An 18,137-nucleotide genomic window follows, 5' to 3' on the forward strand; every position below is an offset into this window, starting at 1 on the left:
TACTGATCATCAGGGAAATATAAATTGAAACCACAACACTATATTATCCAATAGCTTTTAAGACGTTATTTATCAAAAAGTCAAAAGACAACAAGTGCTGGCAAAGATAAGGAAGAAATGAGAGCCTAAATTGATACAGCATGGAGAATCCTTAGAAGATTGCAATGAAACTACTGTGTAACCCAGCAATTTCATTTAGGGGTAAGTACGAGAAGGCAATAGAATCCAAATGCAAAAGGAGATGCCTGCACCTCTTGTCACTGCAGCATTATTCATAGACCCATGGTACAGAAACAAGCTAAGTATCTATCAACAGAAGAATGGTTAAAGAAAGCGTGTAACACATATGTACACCAACGGCAAAGATGAAAAAAGGAGACTTTACCATTGTGACGACCTGAATGAACCCGGAGGACATTATGTTAGATGAAATAAGTCTGACAGGGAAAGACAAATGCTGCATAGTCTCCCTTACAATTGGAATCTGAAAAGTCAAAACCGTAGAAGCAGAGAATAGAATGGTGTTTGTCAGGGCTAGGGAATTGGGAAGATGTTGATCAAAGGATTTAAAAGTACACTTACAAGACGTATACACTCTGGACAGCTAATGTAAAGGATGGTCACTGTGGTTCACAGAAATGTATTGGAAATGTGAACTTTTCTAGGAAAAGTGAGGCTTGCATATTCCCAACCTACATTAGCAAGGTAACATATGAAGAAGCAATGGATATGTGCATTGACTTAATTATACTGATCATGATAATTACTTCACAATGTATGTATATATCAAAGCATTGCTGTACCACTTGAATATATATAATTTTTGTCAATTATGCCTCAGTAAAATATTCAAATAATAATGTTTTAGTTTGGGGGATAAACAACATATATTACTTAAACACTTAAGAAGATGCTTTTAGATATATTTATTCTCTTTATGTTATCATGAAAATTAAAAGCAAATTAAAATTTACATGTATTTAATATTCAGATGCACTTTAAGGCTTTGACTTAGTTCATATGTCAAATGGTGACACATGTTTCAGGGACAGGTGGTAGCTTCTCAATACGGAGAACTAGAAAATTGTATTCATTTGCCTGCTTGTTTACAGATTGTTCCAATGCACTTCAGTTTATGTGTTCCTAGTAGAGATTCACAGATTGCATGACATTTTTACTATTTTACCACAACATAGATAAATGTTTTTTTTAAGATTCTTGCAAAAACAAAGCAAGAAATAAGCCACAGCTTGACACCAAAATAACAATTGAAAAAAAGGGGGCTGATGAGGAAATGGCATGCTTATTTGAAATATGGCTCTAACAGCCACTATTCTTAATGACAAATCTTGCTTCAAGTATATAGCGAGCCTTGCAATATTAGCTAATGAGAGTATAAAGCCATTACAATTAGAAGGAATTTAACTTCTAAGTGTGCAGAACATTTATAATAATAACATGCTTCGGTGAAGAAAAAGGTTCCCTGTGTTAGGAGGAATAAAACAAAATGGCATAATTTTAAATACATGATGTTTTCAATCTTTATATTACCTTTTACTTTTATATTTTTGGACATTATAACCATTTATTATATGAGACTGAACTACCCTTTACAGAATAGCCAACTTTCATAGGTCAGAAAGTTGAACCTTAGCAATTTAATATTTTTCTACTTATATAGAAATATTGTACAAAAAGTAATTAACTATGCATCTATTTGGGGAATTTCTAGAAGTTTTTTGATAGATGGAATAACTGATCAACAAACCATTGTGTCACATTAATCCACAAGAAGTAACCCACACCACTGTTTTATGTAAAACGAGAAGGATTCCCTTAACACCAAGTGTTGCATGGTATCTTAAGGAATGAAAAGCTCTCAAATAATGGAGACTTTTTCAAAGATACAGAAGAAAGGATATGAAAGCAGTGTAGGGCAACTAGTCTGAAAGATCTGCGTTAGTCAAGACAAGAAGGCACTAAAGTTCATGTTCGCATAGGGAGAAGGGACTGATTCCCTCTGGCTTAAATGTGAAACAGCAGTCCCCAACTTTTTGGCACTGGGAACCAGTTCTGTAGAAGACAATTTTTCCACATCATTATATATAATGAAATAATACATCTCACGAGATTGCAGAATCAGTGGGGGCCCTGAGCTCCCCTGAGTTTTCCTGAAACTAGAGAGCCCCTGTAGGGATGAAGGGAGATAGTTCACAGTAGGGTTTGCTCTCCTATGAGAATCCAATGCCCCCCCTGATCTGACAGAAGACAGAGCTCAGGTGGCAATTCGAGCAGTGGGGTATGGCCAGAATGCAGATGAGTCTTGCTTATCAAGTGGCCAGCAGGGCTAGGGCAAGTGCTAAAGATGTAACTCTACAGTCCTGTCTAAGACCTTGAAAAACACACCCTCCATACAGTGTGCCACTGGTGTATGTTCTTGTCATTGATGTAGAACTAAAGTTCATCACCCACTTTTTGGAACAAAGGGAGAGCATATGAAGGGAGGCAGAAATGTGCTGGTGTCACAACCTCAATGTTGTCCTCACTACCATCCATACACATACACTCAGAAAAGTTTGTAGCAATGTGCATTTCATCACTGTCCCCTAAAAACTGGTAAATCATGCAGCTGACCAGGCCAACTCATTTTGCCTACTCATACACTCAGTCAAAAAACAAAATGATTACATAGAACTTGCCTGTTATATAACATAGTTAATGCAAAGGCAAACTTCTTTTATCCCTAGTTGATTTTTTTCCTTAAGACTTTTTTGTGTATCTGGAGTCCCTTATGGTTTGTAATTAGAAAACCTAGGTAAATAATTCCTGTGCTTTTCTAAATTCCTCATGAAAAAACACTGATGAATTATTGAGCGATCTAGCCCAGTTTCCTCCTGTAAACCTTGCTTGAGGTGAGTCCAAATGCTTTAACTATATTTTTCTAATCAGGAGCCACTAATCTCCTAGTGTCAGCTCACAGCATGACTCATAAGAATGCAGAGTAATTAACCAGCCTCTCCACGGTTCTCAGGAAACTTAGCCTTTCACCTTAGGGGGCCCTGGCCTCTGCATTATTGCAAGCCTCATGCTTTCCTAAGCACGTCTGTAGAGAACAGTCACTCGTCCAGCATCTACAGAGTTCAGCTTGCACATGTAACTCAGAAGAAGCCAGGAAAACTGACACACTGCCATTGCCATTTCCAATGGCTTGCATGATGTAATCACTCCTGTAACCCCCACACAGTCTTTGTGTGAGAAGAGTATTATGATTATTATTCTTCTCATCTCATTTCTATGGTAGAAGACCTAAGAGGCCAGAGAAGCCAAGGATCATTATCTTCCCTTTTGCAAGACAAGAATCTTAAATAACACAGACACAGCAAGAAACTGGCAGAGCTGCGACTTGCATCCATGTGAGTAGGATGTAGGTACATTCTGTATTCATTTCACTCCAGGATTCAGGCTGAAGGTACTGCTCCCAGTTTAGTATGGCAGGCTGAGGCCAAAACAAGACAGCAGCCATTGAATTATGTGATGGTGCTTGAAGGCCCATCTAGGATATGACATATGCAAGACTTCTGCTCGCCTTCCACCAACAAACCTAAGTGAGAGGATCAGCTGAAAGCAGAAACCATCTTCTGTAAGAGGGGCCTCGAGAACTTCTGCAAATAGGTCTCTCAGAGAGCAGTGGCAAATAGGTAACTAAAACAAAGCATTACATATAGGTTCTATGTAACAGTAATACATAGAAAGTAGAAAATACATAAAAAGTAGAAATAGGAAATAGAAAAGTTTAAGTAGTGAGATTCAAGGTTTGAAAGTGAGTTATGTACTTAATGTGCTGAAGAGCTATTCATGACAGATATTTTTGCACAATAACTGCCCTTAACTTGCCAGCTAAAATGCAACTCCATGAGGGGGTGAGTTTCACCTATTTTGCTCACTACTGCACTTTAACAACTTTGAACAAGCTAGAGAACTCATGATTACTGAATTAATGAGTAAATGTGTTTTCGTAATCTTTTAGATCAGTCTTTGCTGTATAAAGTGTTGTTGGATTATCTTGTTTACTCTTGTAGTTTGGATCTTAAATGTCTCCCAAAAGCTCCTGTATTGAAGGTTTGGTCCTCAGCTGCTTAGAGCTGTTGGGAGGAGGTGGGGTAGGGCCTTGCTAGAGGAAGTACTTCATTAGTGTGTGTTCTTGAAGGGTGAACTGGGATCCTAGCCTCTTCCTCCTCCCTCTTGGCTTCCTGGCTGCCATAATGTGGGCAAGTCTCCCCTGCTATATGATTCTGCGGGATAGTCCTTCTCCCTCGCTACAGGTCCCACAAGCCATGGAGCCAAGCAACCACAGATTGAAACCTCTGAAATTATGAGCTAAAATAACAAACGTTTCCTCCGTTTAAGTTGTTTATCTTGGGTACTTTGTCACTGCACCACAAAGCTAAAACCATTCTATTTGGAAGTATTTAATAATTGGCAAGTTTTGTCCATTGTCAAAGTAAACTAATCACATAGAAACAAAACAACAAAAGTCTGTTGAATGAATAAATGAGGGAATAATTGGATACATTGTTGTGATTGGTGATTTATTTGAATTTATTTTATTTATTATAATTAGATATCTAAATAAATAGTACATTTATACAATTTGGATTAATTTCTACTGTTTGAATTTTACTTGATTTGTGTTTGTGATTTTTCATTATTTTGATTGAATAATATTTTATTAGTTTTTCTTATTTCTATTTATTTAAAAATCTATGTATTTTTTCTTCTTATCATTGCTTTTAAATTTTCCCTACAAATTGAGTTTAAAAATATACATTTAATTACAGCTTTCCTAATCTATAACAATACAAAAAAATAAGTTCATCTCTTTTTGTAAAATTTTTAAGATTTGTGTTCAACATTTCAACTCTATTTGTTTTTTAGGCCTACTGGGAGCCATTCCACATAATTTTGGGGAAAAATCATTTCAAAATTAAATTATGATTAGGCCTAGTCTTCTTGCCTACAGGCCAGCTATGACACCCCAAAGCATAACCCCACTTTTGCTTCAGGTCACAGTTGAGACCTCGATGGTCCCATGATGCTGTGACACTTAAGGGCAAGACTACATTAGCTAAAGACATTGGTTCCTTAAGAACTGATAGTAAGAGAAAGGTTTCATTTGGGAAGGGAAAAACTACTTATCATTTTAATTCATCCCACCTACTGTTGTAAGAACATCTTTGCTCATCTCACTGTCCTATGCAATTTAAGTTCCTCATCAACCTAAGATCCTCATGAGCACAAGACTCTAATGAGCATATCTTATCACCACCCTCTGAGACATCTGATACTTCCTCCAATAATAAGATCCTTGTCAATTTAGGATCATCACTGCCCTCTGAGTCATATGTTACTCCCTAGGAACCCAATAAATACAGGCAAGCTTGAGGTGCCTTCACCCTTGCTGCAGAGAGCAGCATTGATCAGGCCCAGAGCCCAGTTTGTTCTCTAAGTCTTGTTTCCTGTCTTTATTCTTTAATTTGCCTTGTGCTGTTGTGGCTCACAGGAGACCAGGACTCACTGCAGGGGTTCTAGTATTGTCCCCTTTCCCTGTTCCCTACATATTCAATTATATCCTTCCTAATCTATCACAATAAAAAAGTTAATCTCCTTTCATGTAATTTTTAAGATTTTTGTGTAACATTTTAATTCCAATTTGTTTTTTTAAGCCAATGTTAATTACTCATTGCTATTTTATGTAATCCATAAACAAGCTATAGTAGTCATGGTTACTGAATTAATGAATGAATGTGTTTTCCTAAGCTTTTAAATCAGTCTCTGCTATATAATATGTTGTTGGATTAGATTGTCAACTCTTGTGGTTTTCATTTTAAACATCTCCTAAAAGCCCCTGTTTTGAAGGTTTGGTCCCTAGCTGCTGGAGCTATTGGGAGGTGGTGGAGTAGGACCTGGATGTAGATATGCTCACACACTTAGAGATTCCTTTCTCACCCTTCTTCCTTTCTTCTCAAGCTTTCTTTCTTCTAGTTTTAATTTTTTAAATATTTTTATTTGTACATTTTATGTATACAATACAGTTACAGTCATCATTGGGATCTTGTAACTTTACATGACATATCTTGGCACTAAATTTTTCCCCATTCCCCTGGCCTTCACCCCCTCCACTCTTCCCTATTTACAAAGACTTTGTTTCCATTTTTTCCTTTTCTCTTATTTTTTCTTTTCCCTTCTTAGCTTTCCCCTACACTTCCCGCTTCCCCTATACCTGTAGACCTTTCTTCCTATTACATAATACCAATTATACATTTTGATCCTTATTTACACTTTTGGTTTATTACACCTGAGAAGCTATATGGTATTTACATGTGTGTCCTATTTATTTCACTTAAGGTTGTCCTCAATGTGCACCCACTTAACTATAAATCTCCCTAGTTTCTCATTCTTTATGGCTGAGTAGTACTCCATTTTACAAAAGAACTACATTTTAATCCAGTCTCCAGTTGATGGGCAATTGGGCTGTTTCCAACTTTTAGCTATTACACACTGTGCCGATATAAATATGGGTGTGCATATATCACTGTGGTATGATTTTTAAATTATTTTAGGAAGATACCCAGCAGAGGGATAGCTGGGTCAAATAGGACTTCTAATCCTAGATGTTTAAGGTATCTCCATATTGATTTCCACAGTGGTTTCACTAGTCTGCACTCCCACCAACAATAAAGAAGTATTCTTTTCTCTCCACAACTCCGCCAACATTTGTTATTGGTTGATTTCTTGATAGCAGCCATTCTTTGTGGGGTGAGGTGGAATCTCAGTGTTGTTTTCATCTACATCTCTTGAATGACCAGTGATGTTGAACATTTTTTCATATGTTTCTTTGCTACTTTTACTTGTTTGTCTGAGAAATGTCTGTTAATTTCAGATGCTCATTTTTGAATTGTGTCTTTATATTTAGGGGGAGTCTGATTTTTTTGAGTTCTTTCTATATTCTATATAGTAGACCTTTGTCTCAGGAGTAGCTGGTAAAATCTTTTTTCACACATTGCAGGTTGTCTCTTAGGTCTGTTGATTTCCCTTGCAGTACAGAAGCTTTAATCTCTCTTGTGACCAGTGATGTTGAACATTTTTTCATATGTTTCTTTGCTACTTTTACTTGTTTGTCTGAGAAATGTCTGTTAATTTCAGATGCTCATTTTTGAATTGTGTCTTTATATTTAGGGGGAGTCTGATTTTTTTGAGTTCTTTCTATATTCTATATAGTAGACCTTTGTCTCAGGAGTAGCTGGTAAAATCTTTTTTCACACATTGCAGGTTGTCTCTTAGGTCTGTTGATTTCCCTTGCAGTACAGAAGCTTTTTAAAAAGATGAGGTCCCAGTTGTTGATTCTTTGTGCTAGTTCCCAGGTTACTGAGGATTTGTTCATAAAGTCTTTTCCTATGCCAATGTCTTCAAGAGTTCTACCTATTTCCAACAAGTTTAGTTTTTTGTTTTAATATTAGATCTTTAATCCACTTGGACTTTAGTTTAGTGCATGGTGAAAGGGTCTTCTGGTTTTCTTCTTCCTGAGTTATAAGCTCCACGTGACAATTTATTAGTGCTAGGATTTTGTTCATTTTAAATGCCCTCATTTCACTTTCAGTCTGAAATAATCATATTGTTGGGTATGAAATGTTACAGTAGTAGTTATTTCTCCTGTACTTTTGAAGATATTCGCTGTCTTCTGGCTTCCACAGAGAAAAGTGGGGCTGAACCACCATCCCTTTTTGGCAATCTGACATTCCTCTCAAGGTGCCTTTATCTTTATCTTTGATGTATAGCAGTTTAACTGCAAAGCATCCAAACTTGGGTTTCTTTTCCATCAGCTTGGCAACTTAAATGTGAAGATTTGGGAAATTTCATCATCAATTCTTTTTGAAGAATATTTTCTCCATATATCCTCTAGTACCTTTTGTTCTCTAAAACAATTAGATGAGGTCAGACATTTTCATTCTACCCTCTTTTCTTGCACTTCTTCATATTTTACACCTCTCCATTTCTCTGTTCTGTACTCTTGGTGATCTCTTCCTGCCAATTGCTTGCACTGATTCCTTAAGCTGCCTAGTTACTGTCCTTTCCATTGCTTGAGTCATTTTCATTTAATTGCAATTACCATATCTTCTGCTGTTCATTCTTTAGAACTTTTGCAGCAATTCAGTGTATTCTTTTGAAACATGCCTGAAATTCTTTGAGCAGTTTATTATTCCCATTTCATGACTTTCAGTTTTTATTATGTATGCAATAATTCCAAATGTACAACTCTCAGGAGTCTAACTGGGGCATGCTTTCTGATGTCTCACACTCGGGGGTAGTGTGTCTTCCTTGTTCTACAGTTTTTGATTGTGAGGTCATCTCCTGAGAGAGTTCTCAACAAGAATCATTGGTGATCTAGATTGCAGTCATGTAGATACCCAAGACTACTATCAACCCCGAATAACTTCACTTCATCTCCTAACTTTTGTTCTCCAGACTACAAAAGTAGAGTAAATCAAAAGTAAAATCTAAAACACAAGTGAATCAGGCCTTTGGGAACTTTTCTCCATTCTCACAGGAAGACCATCTTTCTTAATATTTTCTTTGCTGGAAAACAGAATATTTTCTTTGCAAGCCCTTGAGGGGTCATGGATTTATTTAAGAAATCTCAGTTCCAGTTCCTACTTTCAACTCTTTTTCTTAGTCTCTGACTCTGTCATTGGTGAGGCATGGTAGGTTCCCCTTTACTGCTAGATTCTTGTAGCAGATGGACCAAATTAGACTTCCTCTTGTGGTCCTGGCCAAGGCTCTGTCATTATATTCTTATTTCTCTGACTGCACTAGGAATAAAAGACAGATCAGCCTTTTGCTGGAGCTTCATTATATTCAGTAATATTTACTTCCATTTAGGTTTTGCCTATGTTCGATCATCCACAGAGTTTAAGCAGAAGCCATGCGTTATGCATTTGCTTCATTTCTTCCCCTTCCTCCTCACTGTTGTCATCCTCATCCTCCTCCTCTTCTTCTTCCTCCTTCCTCCTCCTCCTTCATCTTCTGATTCCTCCTTCTCTTTCTCCTCATCCTCCTCCCCCTTCCTCTTGTCCTCTTTCTCCTTCTTCTCCTTCCTCTTTTGTTAATGTATATTCTGTGATCTAGGAGGAGGAAAAGAAAGGTGGCGACACCTATTAACTACGTCTGTTTCATTCTTTAACAGCTCTAAAGAATAAGGATGAATTTTTGACTCTCAGTCTTGTCTTCCCCCCATTTCATTGTTATCTAAAAATTGCAGGAAACAGTATAAAACTCATACGTGGATAATATAAATCATGCTGCTCTTAGACACAGCCTCAGCCATTCATGTGCTTGAGTCTACCATCAAATGTCTGTGTTCTTTTGTTCCCAGCTTATAAAATAATAGCTACACAAGAGATCCAGGTAGTTCCAGAGCGAGGAGCACACCTAATACAGAGATAGCTAATCTAGCTCATTTTCTTTTTCTTTGGGATTTATTTATTCATGTTCTCTTAAGAGATAGGCAATGTGCTAAATTGCCTAAATAAAGATAAATAGGACATTCCCCTCCTGTGAAGAGGTCACCACGGGTGGGGGAGACAGGAAAACAGACACAACTCATACAAAGAAAAACTTAGGATGTGAAAGAGTTTTCTGCAGTGTGCAGAGGAGTTTCCAGAGAAAATGAAATCTGAAATAAATCATCAAAGTTACTTTGTGTAACATATGTATTTCTTATTAATGATATATACAGGTGATTGGCATAGGCCCTTGCATATATCTGTAAATGAAAAAGATATGGGCCATCATAAGAGACTGGCATGCTTAATGGTAGAAGGTACACAAGCAAAATATGTCTGATGAGTTCTATGTCTTTTGACTTAAGATTAATCCTTTGGGGCCACTTTTTCTCTTCATATATAAATATTCTCTTTTCGCTGAACGTAGCCAACTTTGAACTGGTGTGGAGAAACCATCTGAGCAGAGAAGCAGACACCCACCAGCCACTGTGCCCAGGGATAAGGGCAAGGCCAGGTGGCTGGCTGTGATCCTTTTCAATTATTGTTCATTAGGTTCATGTCAGCATTATTCTCTCTGCAGCTTTGCTTTACTTATACAACAATTGCAAATGTTACCACTGACTTTATTGGAATCCTTGACTTCTTACTGTCTCATAAAGTATCGGTATTATAGGTGGAGACAGAATATTGCAGCTCAGAAATACGACACTTAACACAGCCATAGTGGTCATAAATACAACTTGTAATTATCATCTTGGGGTTTCCATAACAGAGCTAGTTTCTGTGTTCTCCATTAAAGAATCCCTAAGGGATCCTGGTCAGAGTAGACCTATAGCATGGACATGAATGAGTATATGAAGGAAAAGATAGGAAGTTGTATTTATCTTTCTTTTAGGTTCTATGGTTTGGCTAGATTCAAATTTCCTTATAAATTATTCAGTAGGACATACTACCAACTTACTGTAAAACTGTAAATCTTTTGAAAACTATGTGAGACAATATTCAGTGTCCATGATTTGGCAATGAGTTTTCAGATTTGATGCCAAATCTGACACAATTCATAAAAGGATTCACTGAAAATTTTTATCTCATCTGAGTTAAAACTTTTGCTCAGCAAACAATTCTGATAAGAGAGTGAAAAGACAAGCTGTGGACTAGGAGAAAATTTTTTGAAATTTGTAAACTATGTATCTACCAAAGGACTAGTATTCATAATGTGAAAAATTCTATTAACATTTAGAATTTTTAAATGATAAAGCCAAATCAAATCAGAAAGTGGGCAACAGGCATAAGCAGCCATTTCACTGAAGAGGATATAAAGATGGCAAATAGGTACATAAAGATAGTCAGCATCACCAGCCACTGAGGGGAATGCAAAACAGAATCACAATGAAATGTCACTACATGGATCCAAGTGGCTAAAGTGAAAAAATGGTGACAACATCAAAGGCAGAGAAATTCAGTCACTCAGACATTGTTGCCAGAATTATGAAACAGTAGAGAAACTCCAGAAAACACAATTGAAGTCCTTGGAGCATCTTTAAAAACTAAAAACTTAGTTTAGTTTTTACCTCAGCACTTGCACTCCTGAATATATATCCTGATCAAATAAATGAAGAATTATGTTCATGAAAAAATAGAATAGGAATGTATTGTCAACTTTATATATCAAAATCCCAAACTGGAAACAATCTTCATGCACTTCAGACAGAGAAGAGTTAAATGATGTCCCATTTGTACCAGAGAATACTTCAAAGCAATACCATGGATGCTAATAATAACCTGGGCAAACCTCAGAGAATTATGCGGGGTGAAAAAGCTACTCTCAAAAGGTTTGCATACTGTATGATTCCATTTGCATAACAGTTTTGAAGTGGATATATTATAGATTTGTAGAACAGATTAGTGGTTGCAGAAGTAGGGGCATGGTGAGTGAGGCAAATGTAGCTCTGAAAGGCATCTATCTTATGAAGATTGAACTATTCTTTATCTTCTCTGTGGAGTGGACACATGAACCTACATAGGTGATGAAATTACATAAAGTTAACACACACACACACACACACACATAAAGTAAAATCTGAGCAAGATCAATGGATTGTATCAACATCAATATCTTGCACTATACTTTTGCAAAATGCTATCATTGAGAGGAACTAGGTGAAGGTTGCACAGAAATCTCTCTGCATGTGGATCTACAATTATGTAAAAAGAATTTAAAGTTCAATTAAAACAATATTTGAGAAAAAGTAGAAACATTCTGTCTTTTGACAGTGTGTGTCTCAAGCTGGCATTTCCAGCTCACCTATGAGGCTGTCATCCTCTTCTTGAACACATCTGACCCCAGCTGTTCCATGGAAACACTGAACCCTGAAATGTATGTGAGGCAGAGATACCAGCCGTAAAGCTAAGCCAACTGCAGGACTGTCTCCTTGAACTGGAATTCGGGCCACAGGCTGTGGAGCCACAGGACATTCCCATGCATGATGGTACCAGGAGGAGCTCCTTCAGATCAGTGCAGAAGCCACCCCAATCAGTAGATGGACCGAAATGGCAACCACATGTCCTCTTTACCCATGGTCTTCAGTCCACAGGGGCTCCTCTCCTGATTTATCTGGCTGGTGTTAACTTTGATAAACAGTCTGAGTTTGGAGCTAGCTGCTGAGGATTCATCTCCAAAGACAGACAGCTGTATTAACAAGTCTGGGCAAAAAGGCCCCATTCAAATCTCGCATCTATAGAACGGACTGGAATAAGTGATTTAATCCCTGCAAGCTTTGATCCCCATCCCTGAGGCATGATGGTTCTGATTTCACCCGATTAAAGAGAATGAAATGTGATAATGACTAGCCCATGCATTAGTAAGCTCTGGCTTTCATAGCAAAATACATTGGCCTGGGTGGAGTAAACAACAGAAATTTATTTCTCATAGTTCTGATCACTGGGAGATCCAAGACCAAGATTCCAGGCGCTCTGGTTCTTGGTGAGCTTTCTTCTTTCTGGCTGCCAGATGGCATCTTATCCCTGCTTCCTCAGTGTGCTGGCATGAGAGAGAATCTCTTGTCAGATAGTGACCCTACCCTGATGACCTCACTTAACCTAAAGCTACAGAATTTTCTCTCTCTAGGTAATGCCCTGAGGAGTTTGAGCTTCGATTTATAGAGTTAAGAGAACACAGTGCTGTACACTTGGGAAACTGTAAACACCTAGAATATAGAGAATGCTTATAAGTGGATTATTTACTTTTATTAATAGTCTGATGGTAAAAAATAGAAATCAGGTGAATTTTACTAGGTTAAGCAAAAGGATGATTTTGTATATAAATAATAAAACACTATCTTTCAAACTCAGGTCAGGAAGGACCCTGAATTTCAGGAAGTTTCTGGAAATCAGAAACTGATAGCATATCAAGAGACCAGACAACATTTTCTTCACCTCTCCCTATCTCTCCTAACCTGCTGCTGTTGCTGCAGACTGGTTTTCTCCACCCTTCAGGGTACATGAAGGAGCCAACGGTCACCTCCATAGCTCCCAGGACACCATGCTCTCTGTGCAGAAGACCAGCTTAGATACACTCGCAGTCCCAGTTCTAATTTCCCAGGGCAGAAGTGAGCATTTGCAGCTGGGTCAAAGGTCCTCACTTGCTTTAACCCCCAATGGCTGGAGAGCAGTCTTGACCGACTTACTCTTTACTCTCATAGGAGGGAAGTGGTTGTGTGTGTGTGGTGGGGGGAGAATGGATCAATCACCCTGCAGTGGAGAGTTATAAAGCCTCTGCTGCTTTTTACACATCCACAGCAACACTGCTACACATGCCCAGGTGTGGACATAAGGCCTGATACTACTATACTAGTCCAAAACTGGACTGATCACACCCTGACTCTACTTTGTGAGACGACTGTCTTCTTTCAAAGCCACCACACGTGCTCAGGCACACAATCCTCTCACCTATCTAGCTGGGGTTTGCCACCTAGTCTTTCCGAGCCCAGCAAGTTAACTCAGAAGCAATTATTCCAGATGTGCTGGGAAACTCTGACCAGACAATTCTACATCATTATGGGTCTGAAACTCAAGAGAGTGTTGTTGTTACCTCACAGAATTTCCAAGCTCCCTGGCTGGCCTCTTGGGTAATGTGGGAATGTCCCTATCCCCCACCCCTGTGTTTTATTTAATGACTCAAGTTTTTCCACCTCAGGGCTGTCTTTAGCCAAGACTGACCCAGTAGTTCAGTCTGCTAGGCAGGGACCTCTTTCCTCACTGCCTCCATAGTAGGCCCACAGCAGCCTGCTTGGCCAACAAATAGTGAAGACCCCAAGAACCAAAGGAGATGAGAGGAAAGATACCATATTACTCCTCTTTCCTGCTCAACCTCTTTCTCTCAGCATCTTTGGGGCGAGGTGCTCAGTAATTGTTAACACCTGGAACTGTTATACTCTTCAATTCATTTTGATTGAATCTTGAAGACACTTGCTGCAAAAGCTCTCCTAGCTTGCTCCATTTGGCTGACTTGCGTAGCTAACCAACAAGGCCCAAACCCCTGCAGAACATTTTCAGTTGAGGCTGTCGGCAGGGAGTGCATGGCCCCACCTGGAAGCATCTGCTCTGCTTAGAGTTCAGGCATTTTCCTGAAAAGTCTCTCCTAAACCAAAGGCATTTTACAGCAGAAGGAAATAATATTGTTTCTATGAAAACTGACATGAAAAGCTTTGCACCTTGCAAAGACTTAAATAGTATATTGTTTTAAAATTGCTGAGCAGTTAGGTAAGGTCATTATAACTACAAAAATAAATGGAGGCAAATTGATAGAAAGTTTGGAAGTATCTACATTCGGAATTAGCTCAAATGTCTTCAATTCTTTCTCTAAAGGAAATCCAGGGGAAGGGCACAGGACAATATGGTGTCATTTTTATAGCAGAACTCTGGAAAAGACTTAACACAGCAGCCCTGTTCTGCCCCATTGTAGGTATGTACAAGTATATTCATATATATAGTTATGTAATTTGAAATAAAATGTTGAAGCCCTGATATTCCCTAATTTATTTTTCCATCTAACTAGTAAACCACTTGTGTCAGAAATTTCCAGGTATTTCCTGTGTATCGTTGACCTGAGGGCTTGTGAGGTGGATTTTACCAGCAGGAGTTCTGAGGCATGAAGAGGGTGTGGTATTTGAACCTCTAAGCTTCAGAATCTTCACCTATAAAGCAGGTGTAGTACCTGTCTCATAAATGTGGTAGAGGGCCACATAAAATGATCTCTGTTCAGTGCTTAGCACATCTCCTAGCATGATGAAGCACTTAGTAAATGCTGGCTATGGAGGCTGAATGGATAGGAAATGAGGTAATCTACAGGGACAGAAAACCTAGCCACCTGCCCCATCAGGCTTCTCTGTACCAGTATATACTAGGTGACCATAACATTCTACACAGGCTAAACTCCATGTAAATAGATAATAAGCATGCCCTTGATGTGAAGCACATATTTCTTCCTCATGGCCTGCAACCATTTTCTCAGAGTCAATGCACCCAGGTGTCCTATTGTGAGACATGGGCTTTGTGAGAACCAATTAACCATGTCCAGTTGGCTACTTTCATGTGTGACTATTAACATAATACAGGTGTTCATGTGATATAAACACAGCAAACTGCCCTTAAAAAGCCTTCCTGACACTTGTTTTGATCACCCATACTCCTTTCACATCTTCAAACCCATATAAAATTTCAGCCTTTCACCCTAACAGGTTAGTGTTGTGATGGAGCTGCTCTGGAGGCCACAGAGAAGAGAAGAACCAAGTTTGTCTGGATTTGGGAGTGGTGTGACCTGGGAAAATTCTCAGAGGAGGTGACATTGGGCTGCATTGTGAAGAACAAGGGGATGGTGCCCCAATAATCAAGGTAAGAATGGTTTCCAAGACAGCCACTGCTGTGTCCAGGGGCTGTACCCTTGGTCAGAAATAGAAATGAGGAGGGGAGCCCAGACTGGGTAGTTGAGCATGAGAACCCCCAGGGAGGACGAGATTCTCTGGCAAGGCAGTGTTAATATCTAGGACACAGGAAATCCAGCTCTGGTCTGGGGCACACATGGAGTAGAGGCAGGGTCAGGGTGTCCCCCTGGGTAGGGCAGAGATAAGCAATGGACAGCAGCACTGGACTTTTAATGGGATCCTAACAAGGATGGCTCCTAGGGAAAAGCAAACACATTTCTCTGAGCCTGGATGACGTTATGTCTATGAACTGAATCTTGGAACAAGTGGGAAGTGAGAAGTACCTTCCCTAGTGAGTGACATTTGTGCAGATGGCGTTTGGAAGGTAGAATCCAGAGAATATGCACAAAAGCCCAGAGGGAAGCCTGAGGCATGAATGAGCACATTCCCAGATCATATTTCCTCCGGTTTCTGCAGTTTCTGGGATTATCTCTCCTATGTTCTGCCCTGGTAGTTTAATCTCTAACAGCATTATTTTGAACTAATTAACATAAAATTAATACAGGCATTACCTAAAGTAGATAATAGCTTAGTATTTTCCATATCCCAGGGAATGTACTTTTGGAAGGGCTTCCAACTGTCTACATAAAAATCTGGAAAAAGTAGTGAAAGAGAAATTTGTGAGCTGTTTTTCTTTTAATTTGTACCCAAAAATAATAGTGTACCTGAGAAAATGTATGGATTATAGTTCTGCACTACTTTAGAGCAGAAATTTGCAACAAGGTGATATTGTCCAAGGGGCATTTGGTGGTGTCTGGAGATAGGTGTGGTCATCACGATAGGGGGCCAGGAGTGAGGATCCTAGCACAAAGCAGACAGAGTCAGGGATGCAGCTCGACACCTTGTCCTACACAGAATGTCCCCTGAGACAGAGAATGAGGCAGCCAAAGAACCATCGACAGACAGTTGCCAGACTGAGACACCCTGCTTTAGATCATGATAGATTGTTCCCTACAGATCTCTGGTTCCACGGATATAATGTGTAAAAGTAAAGGCTTGAAATGATCTATGCCAAGCTGGTTGGTCTGAATAGATGGGGCTGGAGTCCAAGCCTTCTGGACCAGCACTTTCTATTCGGGTGAACCAGACGCCCTACATGTTTTGAGTGAACATTGCTTTGATACTGTGAATCCTTAATTACATGTTGAGAGAGAAGTTAGTGTATCAATGCTGACTGCCCAGGCCACAGTGTGGCTTTGAGCTCAGGCCCAAAAGGAAAGGGAGGTGGGGGCTCCTCTCAGTGCCACAGCCATCCTGCTGGAGCCCTCAGGAGTTGCCCTGGAGAGCAGTGTCCAAAGACCCATCTGTGATGCAGCTCTCTGTCATTGTGTGGGAAAGATGAACAGCTCAGTTCTGCTCTCCTTCTGGAGACAAGGGGCTTGTTCAAAGCAGGAGCATTTTATAGACCTTTAAGCAAAATGTGAGCAGAAAGGGGAAGTTGGACAGCATGAGGGCCCCAGACTTCTCCTTAACTGAAGAACATGACAGAACCTTCCTATTTGCAGGGGCTGGCTGTGAAGGAAGGGGAGATGAACTGGGGCAAGGGGAGGAGTGGAAGGGGCTGTCCCTTCGGCCCAGTTCTGTCCTTATTGGTAGTTTGGGTGGGACATTCCAGCTCTCTGGGCCTTAGTCTCCCAGCTGTAGCTGATCACACTTGTCACGAGGCTTAAATAGTGAGTTAATGTTTGAGGTGGAGCACACCTCATTTCCCAGGTGAGGAAACAAAGGATGAAAAAGTTCAGTTAGCTCTTTCAGATGACGAGCCTTGTGAAAGACGGAGAGGCATAAACCCAGATCCCTCGTGGCCTGAGGTGAATTTCTACTTCATTTCCGTTTGGGTAGCAACTTTTAATAGCTTTCTTACATTAACAGAAAAGGCTTAATGCATTGTAAGCACCTCAGGCTGCCGTGGCCCTGGACCCAGTGTCAGCACCTTGCATTTGCATGTCTTTCTTATGCCTCTACCGCAAATGGGGCACCCTTCGCAAAGCCACGAGGCCTCAGCAAGTGGCTCCTTCTCTTGGCTTCTCTCTGAGCACTGGCCAGGAAACCAACCTGGACACAATCATGAACACAGTCTCTCAAGTTAGGAAAAGGAGGATGGTTCACTAAGGAAACTTGATGGGGATGTTGGCTGAAACACTTGACCCTGCGAGAGACGTGTTTAGGGAAATGAGGTTTCAAACAAAGTGGAAGCAGGTAAATTCCAGAAAGGGTCAGATGGGAGATCTATTCATTAGCAAACTCCCATGTGATCTGATTAACTGGAGACGCACTTGATAGAATAGGTTAGGTAGAATAGGTTGGATAGATGTGCTTGGCTAGAATAGGTTGGTGAAAATAGCAGTCTCTTGTGCCCTGCAATTGCTTTCTGTGCTCAGAAGATGAGGCAAGACTAATAGAAATGGTCTGCACCTCCAGAATCAGCAAATATTAGGAAGATCAAATAAAATTTTCAGAGTCATTGAAATGACCCGCTTTGGTGGTGAATTGGGGCTGAATCCTTTGAATCCTTAAACCTGAGGCTGGTGGGCTATTCAATCACATAATGTGCTGCTTTGGTGCTAACCCTGTGTTTGGGGAGGGAAGAGGCCAT

This window comes from Fukomys damarensis, unplaced genomic scaffold, assembly GCF_012274545.1.
Source record: "Fukomys damarensis isolate Sample0158 unplaced genomic scaffold, DMR_v1.0_HiC HiC_scaffold_5, whole genome shotgun sequence".
Taxonomy (NCBI): domain Eukaryota; kingdom Metazoa; phylum Chordata; class Mammalia; order Rodentia; family Bathyergidae; genus Fukomys; species Fukomys damarensis.